Source organism: Manis pentadactyla, chromosome 18, assembly GCF_030020395.1.
Source record: "Manis pentadactyla isolate mManPen7 chromosome 18, mManPen7.hap1, whole genome shotgun sequence".
Taxonomy (NCBI): domain Eukaryota; kingdom Metazoa; phylum Chordata; class Mammalia; order Pholidota; family Manidae; genus Manis; species Manis pentadactyla.
In genome coordinates this window covers 11,870,724-11,884,540 of record NC_080036.1, presented here as the reverse complement: position 1 = coordinate 11,884,540, position 13,817 = coordinate 11,870,724, and positions in this window count along the sequence as shown.

Here is a 13,817-nt window from a genome sequence, read left to right as displayed (position 1 = left end):
ATAATCTAAGTCAATTGAGAAGATGAATAATATTGATAAAATTCTAATCACTGTAGGGAAAGAACTTTTGGAAAGTCAGAGTAAAACCTCCAAAAATGTGATCCTCCATAAAAATTAACAAAAAAATAACTAACAAAAATCGTCTGGATTAATTTTTCAGAACTTTGGAAATTAGACAATGGCTTATAATATTCCAATGATAATTTATTCAAGAAAAATGGCTGACTCTCAGTAAGAGCAGCCAAAGCTCTGTTGCATTTTACCATGCTCTCTTCCAACACTCCTGTCCCATGCACTGCGGCAGCCCTCACAAGAACAGATTAGCAGCCACTGAAGGAGGAAGAGCAAGTTTGGAATTCTGCAAAAAGCCTCCTCTCCAGAGAATTACCTCCAGGTGACCTCTCTGGAAACTCCCTGAAAAAGCCCCATTCACAGTATTTGTATTTATTTGGACTAACTCAGAGATCACCCAGTGGAGCAAGCCCAATCCCAGGGCATTAGTCAAAATAAAAAATCTATGAAAATGGTTGAGTACGACATGTCCATGAAGTGTTGACAACAGCTGGGTCCAACAAGGAGCTAGCCAAAAAGAAAAAAAGGAAGATCATAGGAATGAGATGTCCAGTGGATGCTTTGACAAGCTCTTACGTACTATTTTGGATCTAGAAGGCCATGTACAAGAGTGGAGCTGTGTGCCCGCACAGGAAATACCTGACAAGGTCTTGATTGGTTACCTCTGACTTTTCCTGAGGCTTTGTAAAAGCAGGAAGCAAGGGCTAAGGAAGAGGTGTAAACTACCTGAGTAGCCCCACCCCCATCCCCAACACACACACACTCACACACACACACACACACACACACACACACTGGTATATTGTTCAGCCATAAGAAGGAAGGACATCATGCCATTTGGAACAACATGGATGAACCTGGAGGACATTAAGCGAGATGAGCCAGATTGGGAAAGACAAATATTGTATGATCTTACTTACACATGCAATCTAAAAAGTCAGATTCATAGACCCAGAGAGTGGAACAGCGGTTACCAGGTGCCAAGGGGTGGAAAAAGCAGGCAAATGTTGGTCAAAGGGTACTAAGTTTCACTTATAAAATGAATAAGTTCTGGGACTCTAATATACAACTTGATGACTAAAATTAATACTGTATTTTGCACTTGAATTTCCTAAGAGAGTAGGTATTCTTACCACAGGAGGAAAAAGGTAACTATATGAGGTAATGGATGTATTAATTAACTTGGTTGTGGTAATTATTTCACAATGTATACATACATCACACCATCATGTTGTAAACCTTAAATATACAAAAACTTTATTTGTCAATTATACTTGTATAAAACCTGAAATAAAAGATAGATTAACAAGGAAAGATTAAAAAGGAAATAGAAATGTAACAACACCTAACAGACTGCAGAATACACCACCCAACAATTCTAGAGTTCATATTCTTTTCCAGTGCACTAGGAACATTCTCCAGGATGGCCATATGTTAGACCATAAAACCCACCTCAACAATTTAAAAGAATTGAATTCATACAATTCATATTATCTGACCACATAGATATATTAGAAATCAATAACAAAAGGAAATATGGGAAATTCAGTGATGTTTATATTAAACAATACATTTCTAATGCCTAGTTCCTAAATATTTTCATCACCCAAATAAGGAAACCTCACACCCATCAAATAGTCAATCCCAGTTTCTCCTTCCTCTCAGCCCCTTACAATGACTTATCAGCTTCCTGTCTATAGAGTCACCTATTCTGGCTGTTTCGTGTAAACTGAATCATATAAGTGACCTTTGTGTCTGACTTCATTCACTTAGCAGAATGTTTTTGAGATGCACTCATGTTGTAGTATATATCAGTACTTTATTTCTTTATATGGCTCAACAATATTCCATTAAATAGCTACATGACATTTTGTTTATCCATTTGTCAGTTGATGGACATTTGGGCTGTTTACACTTAGTGGTTATTGTCAATATTGCTTTATGAGCAATTTTGTACGACTTGTGTTTGAACACCAATCTCAATTTTTAAAATACATACCTATTGGTGGAATTGCTGGGTACATGGTAATTCTGTTTAGTTTATTGAAAAATTACCAAACTGCTCTCCACAATTACTACATCATTTCACATTCCTACCATCAATGGATTAGGGTTCCCATTTCTTCACATAGTCACCAACACTTGTTACTTCCATTTTTTTATTATAGCCATCTACAGAATGTGAAGTGGCATGCCATGTGGCTTTGATTTGCATTTCCCTAATGGCTAATGATGTTGATCATCTTCTAATGTGCTTGTTGACCAATCTATACAGATTTGGAGAAATCTATATCTTATTTGGAGAAAGGTCTATTCAAGTCTTTTACCCATTTAAAAAATTAGGTTGTATGTCTTTTTTGTTATTGAATTAAAAGCCCTTAATATAATCTGAACACCAAACCCTTATCAGACATATGATTTGCAAGTATCTTCTCCCAGTCTATTGGATGTCTTTTCACTTTTGTGATATTGTCCTTTGATGCGCAAAATATTTCAGTTTTTATGAGTTCCATTTGCTTTTTCTTTTGCTGCTTATGCATCTTCCCATTTCAGTGTCATAACAAATCTCTCCTGTTTTCTTCTGAGAATTTATAGTATCACACTACTTTAATTACTGTAGCTTTAAAATAAGTTTTGAAATTGAGAAGTGCTTATCCTCCAACTTTGTTTTCACTTTCTAGATTTTTTTTGCCTATTTGGAATCTTTTGTGATTTGAGATTCCATATGAATTCCACAATTGGCTTTTCCATTTATACAAAAATGGCAGGGTTTTCATAGCAATTAGGTTGACTCTATAAATCACTTTGGATAGTATTGATATCTACACAATATTAAGTCTTTGCATGAACATGGGCTATCTTTACTTTTTTTAGGTCTTCTTGGCTTTCTTTTAGCAATATTTAGTAATATTCAGTGTACAAGTATTGTACTTCCTTGGTTAAATCTATTCTTAAGTATTTCATCCTGTTTGATGTTATTTAAATGGAAATGTTCCATTAATTTCCCTTGTGGATTGTTTATTGCTGATATAGAAATACACAGTATTTGTTGTATTGTAAATGTATAACTGTACAACTGTGTATTGTCTAGTCTGCAACTTTGCTGAATTTATTTATTGTTTTTATTATCATTTAGGATTATCTATATATAAGTTTCTGCCATCTGTGAATAATATTATCCTATTTCTTGTTTTCCAATGTGGATATTTTTATTTCTTTTTCTTGCCTAATTGTTGTAGCTAGAACTTACAATAGAGAATATAAGGGGTAAAAGTGGCCATCCTTATCTTGTTTCTCATTGTAAGGGAATAACTTTTGAGTCTTTCATCACTGAATTAATGGTGGCTATTGATTTTAATTAAATGCCTTTTAATGTATTAAGTAAATTCCCTTCGATTTCTTGTTTGTTGAATGTTGTTATGAATGGGGTTAGATATTATAAAATTATTTTCTGCAACAGTTGAGATTATCATGTATTTTCCCTTTCATTCCATTAATGTGGTATATTGCACGATTGGTTTTCATATCTTGATCAGCCTTTGCAACCCTGGGATAAATCCCATGATTAAAATGAACACAGTCTCTTAGGTTCTGTTCACTTTCTGCACTTTTCTTTCTGTGCCTCTCAGACTGAGTAATCTCAACCGACCTATTTTCAAGTTCACTTATTCTTTCTTCTGTTGCGCAAATCTGCTTGACTTCCTCTACTGAATTTTTTATTTCAATTATTGTACTTTATAGCTCAAGAATTCCTCTTTAGTCCCTTTTTATAATGTCCATCTCTTTGCTGATGTTCTGTGTTTGAAGAGATATCATCCTCCTGGTCTTCAATTATTTGTCTATAGTTTCCTTAGATCTTTGAGCATATTTAAGACATTTGATTATAAGTATTTGTCTACTCAGTCCAGTGGCTCAAAGAATTTTCTGTTAATTACTTTTCCTAAGAATAGCCCATGTAATATTTCTTGAAAACTGGACTTTTAGAGTATTATAATGTGGCCATTCTGGAAATGAGATGCTCCCCAACTCCAGTGTTTGTTGTTATTTAATGTATGTTGTTGTTTGCTTGTTTAGTGACTTTTCTAAATCACTTTTAAGTCCATATTCTTTGTCATGTGTGGCCAGAGGACTCTGTGTTCTGTTAACTTTGTGGTAAGCTAGTGTTATAAAAATTCCATCAAATTCTTGGAGCACAGGGAAACTTTAATTTTATTTTAAAAATATGATAAAAAAGGGAAAAAGAGCTTTAAAAAAAAACCTTTCCCAGTGGAGGCAGGCATAGCAGCCGGGAGGCAGGAAACAGCTCTTTCCTCCCCTGAGGCACCAACACCACTCCCCAGCGACAGACAACATTGCTCCAGGGGCTGAGCAGCTCCAGAGAGTAGAGATTCTGGGCACTAGAAGGCGCCACATACAAATATGAAACATCAAAGGAAACTGGTTCAAAGCAAAATTATAAATACACCACAGAAAGAGTCAAATGAAATTGACCTCATGAATCTTCCTGAAAGAGATTTCAAAATAAAAATCATAAACATGCTCATGGAAGTACAGAAAAATATTCAAGAACTCAGGAATGAACTCTGGTTGGAGATACAATCATTACAAGACACAGTATCAGAAATGAAACATACAATGGGAGGTTTTAAAAGCAGATTAGATACAGTGGAGGAGACAATAAATGAAATAGAAACTAGAGAAGAGGAATACAAAGAAGCTGAGGCATAGAGAGAAAAAAGGATCTCTAAGAATGAAAGAATATTGAGAGAACTGTGTGATCAATCCAAATGGAACAATATTCATATTATAGGGATACCAGAAGAAGAAGAGAGAGAAAAAGGGATAGAAAGTGTCTTTGAGGAGGTAGTTGCTGAAAACTCCCCCAATCTGGAGAAGGAGATAGTCTCTCAGGCAACGGAGGTGCACAGATCTCCCAACACAAGGGACTCAAGGAAGACAACACCAAGACATATAATAATTAAAACAGTGAAGATCAGTAATAAGGACAGACTATTAAAAATAGCCAGAGAGAAAGAAGATCACATACAAAGGAAATCCCATCAGGCTATCATCAGACTTCTCAGCAGAAACCTTACAGACCAGAAGGGAGTGGCATGATGTATTTAATGCAATGAAGCAGAAGGGCCTTGAGACAAGATTACTTTATCTGGCAATATTACCATTTAAATTTGAAGGTGGGATTAAACAATTTCCAGATAAGCAAAAGCTGAGAGAATTTACCTCCCACACACCATCTCTACAGTCTATTTTGGAGGGACTGCTATAGATGGAAGTGTTCCTAAGGTTTAATAGCTGTCACCAGAGGTAATAAAACCAAGTAAAGAAAGTAGAACAATTAATTACTAAGCAAATGCAAAATTAAATCAACTACCCCAAAGTCAATCAAGGGATAGACAGAGTACAGACTATGATACCTAATATATAAAGAATGGAGAAGGAATAAAAATGAGGAGAAAAAAGAACCTTTAGATTATGTAATAGCACACTAAATGAGTTAAGTTAGACTCTTAGTAAGGAAGTTAACCTTGAACCTTTGGTAACCACGAATCTAATGCCTGCAATGGCAATAAGTACATTCCTATCGATAATCACCCTAAAGCTAAATGGTCTGAATTCACCAATCAAAAGACATAGACTCACTGAATGGATGAAAAAACAAGACCCATCTATATGCTGCCTACAAGAGACTCACTTTAAACTCAAAGACATACACAGACGAAAAGTGAAGGGATGGAAGAAGATACTTCATGAGACTAATAGGGAGAAAAAAGCAGGAGTTGTAGTACTTGTATCAGATAAAATAGACTTTGAAACAAAGAAAGTCACAAGAGACAAAGAAGGACATTACATAATGATAAAGGGGTCAATCCAACAAGAAGATACAATTATTATAAATATCTATGCTCCCAACACAGGAGCACCCACATATGTGAAACAAATACTAACAGAATTAAAAGGGGGAATAGAATGCATTGCATTCATTCTAGGAGACTTCAACACTCCACTCACTCTGAAGGACAGAGCAACCAGACATAAAACAAGTAAGGACACAGAGGCACTGAAAAACACATTAGAACAGATGGACCTAACAGACATCTACAGAACTCTACACCCAAAAGCAGCAAAATACACATTCTTCTCAAGTGCACATGGAACATTTTCAAGAATAGATCATATATTAGGCCACAAGAAGAGCCTTGGTAAATTCAAAAAGATTGAAATTGTACCAACCAGTTTCTCAGCCCATAAAGGTATGAAACTAGAAATAAATTACGCAAAGAAAATGAAAAATCCCGCAAACACATGGAGGCTTCACAACATGCTCCTAAATAACCAATGGATCAATGACCAAATACAAACAAAGATCAAGCAATATATAGAGACAAATGACAACAATAATTCAACACCACAAAATCTGTGGGATGCAGCCCAGGCCGTGCAAAGAGGAAAGTATATTGCAATACAGGCCTACCTCAGGAAAGAAGAACAATCCCATATAAACAGTCTAAACTCACAATTAACAAAACTAGAAAAAGAACAAATAAGACCCAAAGTCAGTAGAAGGAGGGACATAATAAAGATTAGAGCATAAATAAATAAAATCAAGAAGAATAAAACAATAGAAAGAATCAATGAAAGCAGGAGCTGGTTCTTCAAGAACAAAAAAAAAAAATTGATAAACACCTAGCCAGTCTTATCAAGACAAAAAGAGAGTCTACACACATAAACAGAATCAGAAATGAGAAAGGAAAAATCATGAGGATGCCACAGAAATACAAAGAGTTATGAGAAAATACTAAGAAAAATTATGTGCTAACAAACTGGATAACCTAGAAGAAATGGACAACTTTCTAGAAAAATGCAGCCTTCCAAGGCTGACCCAGAAAGAAACAAAAAATCTGAACAGACCAAGTACCAGCAATGAAATTGAACTGGTAATAAAAAAACTACCTAAGAACAAAACTCCTGTACCAGATGGCTTCACCACTAAATTTTATCAGACATTTAGTGAATAACTAATACCCATTCTCCTTTTAAAGTTTTCCAAAAAGTAGAAGGGGAGGGAATACTCCCAAACTCATTCTATGAGGCCAGCATCACTCTAATATCAAAACCAGGCAATGACACCACACACTCAAAAAAATTACAGACCAATATCCCTGATAAACATACATGCAAAAATACTCTACAAAATATTAGCAAGCTGAATTCAAAAATATATCAAAATATCATCCACCATGATCAAATAGGATTTACTCCAGGGATGCAAGAATGGTACAATATTAGAAAATCCATCAACATCATCCACCACATCAACAAAAAGAAGGAAAAAAATCACATGATCATTTCAATAGATGCTGAAAAAGCATTTGACAAAATTCAACATCCATTCATGATAAAAATTCTCAACAAAATGGATATAGAGGGCAAGTACCTCAACATAATAAAGTCCATATATGACAAACCCACAGCCAGCATCATACTTAACAGTGAGAAGCTGAAAGATTTTCCTCTAAGATCAGGAACAAGACAAGGATGCCCACTCTCTCCACTTTTATTCAGCATAGTTATGGAGGTCCTTGCCACAGCAATTAGACAACACAAAGAAATAAAGGCAATCCAGATTGGTAAGAACAAGTTAAACTGTCACGGTTTGCAGATGACATGATATTGTACATAAAAAAATGTAAAGAATCCACTCCAAAACTACTAGATGTAATACTTGAATTCAGCGAAGTTGCTGGATACAAAATTAATACACAAAACTCTGTTGCATTCCTATACACTAATGATGAACTAGGAGAGGGAGAAATCAGAAAACAATTCTATTCACAATTGCATCAAAAAGAATAAAATACCTAGGAATAAAATGAACAAAAAACAAAACAAAACAAAGAAAACCTCTCCCAGTCTTTACATATTGGCCCTATGTTTGGACTCTCCTTCAACTCTTAGCCAGGCCATTTACAACTCTGCCTTAGCCTTTACTTCCCACTTGTATGGTACCTGAAGTCCAGCTAGACATGAAAGCTTAGTATCTTCTCAGGTCTTTTCTGAGCATGAGTTTTCCCCTGGGCATATGCATGGTCTTTTCAATTCCCTAGGATATGCAGGAGTTTTAAAAACCCTTATTTGTCTGTGTATCTCTTTTCTCGCCCTCTTCCTTTCCATCATCTCCAGCTGTTGTACTGTGCTCCCATGTTGCTATAGCAAATATTGAGTCTTTCAATGCTTTTAGCACAAACTACCTGGGAGCTTCCTAAACTGTGTGGCTGCTGAGTTGGGTGAAGTAAAAGCAAGTCTGTGCATCCGACTTTCAGACAGCCACAAGAGAACCGCAATTATTTGAGAATCAGATCTGTGTTGGTCTCTCCGGCCCTGGTAACCTGCACTATGAGTTTGGAGCTGCCGTCTTCATGGCTGCTTGCACTGGTCTGCTAGGGTTATATGGCAAAATACTGTAGATTGCGTGGCTTAAGCAGCACTAATTTGTTTTCTTACAGTTTCAGAGGCTTGAAGTCTAAGATCAAGAAATCAAAGTAGGAAGTATCCTGAGGCCTCTCTCCTTGGCTTTCAGATGGCCATCTTCTTACTTTGTCCTTAAATGGCCCTTTCTCTGTGAATGCCCAACCTGCTGTGCCCACTTATAAATTCCACCCACTTATTAATATACCAGTCAGATTAGATTAGGAGCCACTCAGCTGACCTCAGTGAACCTAATTACATCTTTAAAGGCCTTCTCTCCAAATTCAGTCATATTCTGAGATACTGGAGCTTAGGACTTCAGCATGTTAATGTTGTAGGTACACAATTCAATCTATAACATTCCACCCTCTGCACCCCCTAAATTCATGTCCTTCTAACATGTAAATACATCCATCCATCCCAAACAGCCTCAAAAGTCATAACCCATTTTTGATATCAACTCTAGCTCCCAACTCTCTCCTAAGTATTATATAAATCTAGTATGAGTGGGATGAGTTATGATTCATCTTGAGGCAAAATTCCTCTCCAGCTGTGAAGCTGTGAAACAAGTTTTCTACTTCCAAAATACACAGATGGGACAGCCATAGAATAGGCATTCTCCTTCCAAACAGGAGATTGAAAGAAGACAGCAGGAGCCCCAATAAGCCCAAAACCTAGCGGAGTAAATTCTGTTTATTTTAAAGCTCAAGAATAATCCACTTTAGCTGGATGCTCTTCCAGACCCATCAGGATTATAGTCCTGGTCCCGAGGTGGCAGGCCTGTTCATCGCTGAATCGCCTTTGCTGTCATTCCTCCCTTTTCTTGAAGGAATATGCATGTTCACAGCTAGATAGCTGTACGGTCCCATCCCGTAGAATCCCAGAAGTCCAACAACTTTCTCTCATTTTGCTCTATCAGACAAACCCTTTTAGTTCAACCTGGCAGCATTTCCACTGATAAAACCCTGTCTCTATCCTTGGCTTCTGCTGAGCTCACCGGTTAGATCAGTGAGTCATGTCTGTAATCTCTTTATGGAGTTGTTTTCCAGTGACACTTTGGTACTCTCACCAGAACAGAATTGTGCAATACAGACTGAGAACTTCCAAAATATTCAAGTTCTGGTTCCTTTTTACTTAACAGTTTCTTCAGTTTATCTCTCTTCTCTCAGATTTTACTATAAGCAGCAAAGAGAAACCAGGACATGTCTTCAATACTTGGCTTAGAAATCTCCTCAGCTAAAAGCCAGGATCATCGCCTACACTTTCTACTCTCCATGAGACACTACAACACAATTTGACCAACTTCTTTTCTTCTTTATAACAGAGATCACCTTTCCTCAAGTTTCCAACACGTGTTCTTCATTTTTGTTTAAGACCTCACTAGGATCACCTTTATGCCCGTATTCCTACCAGCCTCCCCAAGGCAGTCTGGGCTTTCTCTAACATGCACCTCAAACTTCTTCCAGCTTCCACCCATAACCCAGCTCCAAAGCCACTTCCACATTTTCAGGCATTTGTTACAAGGGCATCTCACTCTAATGGCACCAAAATTAGTATTATTTTGCTAGGGCTGCCATACCAAATGCCTTAAACTGGGTAGCTTAATATAAATTAATTTTCTCACAGTTCTGAAGGCTAAAAGTTCATGATGAAGGTGTTGGAAGAATTTGGTTCTTCTAAGAACCCTCCCTTGGCTTGCAGATTGTCCCCTTCCTATTGGGTCCTCAGAAGGCCACTCCTCTCTATGCATACATCCTGGTGTCTCATTTATGTAGCCAGATCTTCCCTTCTTACATGGATACTAGTTATATTGGGTTAGGGATCACCCATATTACTTCATTTAACCTCAATTACCTCTTTAAGGGCTATATACAAATAGAGGCACATTCTGAAGAACTTGGGGTTTGAGTTTCAACATTTTTGGGGGGAACACAATTCAATCCATAACTCCAGTCAGTGCTGGCATGTGGCATGATGGTAGGTAAGCAATTAAAAGTTCCACAACACTTCTCACCCCTAACAGTTGCTTCTTTCTTTAAAAAACCTTTCCTTAGATGTTGTGTGTATTTTACCAAATCTCAGAGTTCTACTCAACTTGATTATGACAATGTTTAATTTTGAAACTTTATTTTTTAGATCAGTTTTAGGTTCACAGAAAACCTGAATGGAAAGAACAGATATTTCCCATATATTCCCTGTTTCCTCACATGTGCAATATTCCCCACTATCGATATCCTTCACTAGAGCAGTACATTATTACAATCAATGAACTCACATTGACACATCATTATCAAAGTCCATAGTTTATTTTAGAATTTACCCTTGGTTTTAATATTCTACAGGTTATGAAAACTGTATAATGACATGTAAACACCATTGTACACTTTCACTGACAAAAATTTTCTGTGTTCTTCTTATTCACCTCTTCCTCCTTTTAACCCCTGATGACCACTGATTTTTTAAATTTTCTCTGTAGTTTTGCCTTTTCTGTCATATAGTATGTATCATTTTCAGGTTGGTTTCCTTCAGTGTAATATGCATTTAATTTTCATTCATGTCTTTTTATGACTTAATGACTTTATTTCTTTTACTAAATAAAATTCTGTTGTCTGGAGGCACCACAGTTTATGAAGTCACCTACTGAAAGACATATCAGTTGCTTCCAAGTTTGGCAATTATAAATAAACTTCTATAAACATTTGTGTAGATATAAGTTTTGAATTCATTTGGTTAAATACCAAGGAGAATGGTACCTGGATTGTATGATAAGAGTATATTTAGTTTTACAAGAAACTGCCAAGCTGTCTTCCCAGGTAGCCGTATAATTTTGTATTCTACCAGCAATGAATGAGAGTTCCTATTGCTCCACATTCTCACTGGTACTGATGCCTCATTTGGTATTGTCAGTGTTTTGGATTTTGGCCATTCTAATAGATGTGTACTGGTATCTCATTGTTTTAATTTGCCTTTCCATGATATATGATGGGGAACATCTTTACATATGGTTATTTGCTACAGATATATCCTCTTTGATGAGGTCTCTGTTAAGGTCATTGGTCCATTTTTTAATTGGATTAATCATTTTCCTATTGTTGGGTTTTAAGTGTTCTTCCTATCTTTTGGATAACAGTTCCTTACCAGAGGTGTCTTTTAAAATACTATCTCCCAGTCTGGGAATGGATTGTGTCTTCATTCTTTTGACACTGTCTTTCTTAGTGCAGAAAGTTTTTTTATTAAAAAAGTCCAGTTTGTCAATAATCTCTTTCATTGCATGAATCCCTGGTGTTGTTTCTAAAAGGTTTCTGCAGTGTTTGACATCATCTAAGTTCTATCCTGTGTTATATCCTAGGAGTTTTATAGTTTTGAATTTTACATTTAGATATATTGTCCATTTGGCTAATCATAGGGTTAATTTTTATGAAAGGTATAAAGTCTGTGTGGAAACTCATCTTTTTTGCATGTAGATGTTCAGTTGTTCCGGCATCATTTGTTGTACAGACTATCTTGGCTACATTATATTGCCTTTGCTCCTTTGTCAAACATCAGCTGACTATATATATATGGGTCTACTTCTGGGCTCTGTATTCTGTTCCATTGATTTGTTTATTCTTTCACTTTCTATTCAATCACTTTTATTAATTACTGTAACTTTATAGAAAGTCTTGTCATGGTTAATATTAAATTTCCAATTGTATTTTTTCTCTTCAATACTGAGTTGGCTATTCTGGGTCTTTTGCCTGTCATATAGATAGTAGAATTATTTTGTCAAAATCTGCAAAATAACTTGCGGGTATTTGTATTGGGATTACATTGAATCTATGTATCAAGTTGGGAAGAACTGACATCTTAACAACACTGAATCTTCCTACCAATGAACATGAAATATCTCTCCATTTATTAAAAAAGTCCAGTTTGTCAATTATATCTTTCATGGCATGTACCTTCTTTGATATATTTCATCAGCATTTCAAAGTTTTCTTAATATAGTTCTTGTACACATTTTGTTAGGTTTATACCTAAGTATTTAATTTTGGGGGGATGCTAATGTAAGTGGTAGTGTGTATTTTATTTCAAAGCTTATTTGTCTATTGCTGGTATATTTGAAATAGATTGACTTTGTATGTTAATCCTGTATGTATGTTAATTCCCATAATCCAGGAAACTTTTTTGTCAATTCTTTCACATTTTTTACAGACAATATTGACACCTCTGAACAGAAAGTTTTGTATCTTCCTTCACAATCGGTGTATCTTTTATTTCATGTCCTTTTCTTACTGCATTACCTGGGACATCCTGTGTGATGTTGAAGAGCAGTGGTGAAAGGGCACCTCCTTGCCTTATACCTGATCTTAGGGTGAAAGCTTCAAGTTTCACTATTAAGTATGATGTTAGCTGTAATTTTTGTAGACACTCTTTATCAAGTTGAGGAAATTCCCCTACTATCCCTAGTTCATTGAGAGTTTTTATCATGAACGAATGTTGGATTTTGTCAAATGCTTTTTTCTGAATCTATTGATATGGTCATGTGATATTTTCTTCTTTTGTTTCTTGATTTGATGATTTCATTGATTTTCAAGTGTTGAACTAGACTTCATATGTGGGATAAATCCTGCTTGGTTGTGAGATATAATTATTTTTATATATTGTTGAATTTGATTTACTAATATTTTGTTGAGGATTTTGCATGTGTTTTCATGAAGATACTGGTCTGTAGTTTTATTCTTTTATAATGTCTTTGACTAGACTTGATATAGGTTATTGCTGGCATTGTAGAATGAATTATGAAGTATTTTTTCTGCTTGGTTTTAGAGAATTGGCATAATTTCTCCCTTAAATGTTTGGTATAATTCACCAGTGAACCCGTCTAGTTCTGTTTTTTTCTTTTGTGGAAGATTGCTATTTATTGATCCAATATTTATCAATTTCTTTAATATATATAGATGTACTTAGATTATTAATTTATTCTTGTGTGAATTTTAGCAGATTGTGTCTTTCAAGGAATTGGTCCTTTAGATCTAATATCAAATTTGTAGATATGGAAATAGTCATATTTTTATTATCCTTTTAGTGACCATGGGATTTGTAGTGATGTCCCTCTTTCATTTCTGATATTAGTAATTTATGTCCATTCTGTTTTGTTAGTTAGCTTGGCTGGAGGATTATCAATTTTATTGATATTTTCAAATAACTAGCATTCCCCCAATTTTATTGAGAAATAATGATATAAATTACTATTTAAGGTATAGCATAATGGTTTG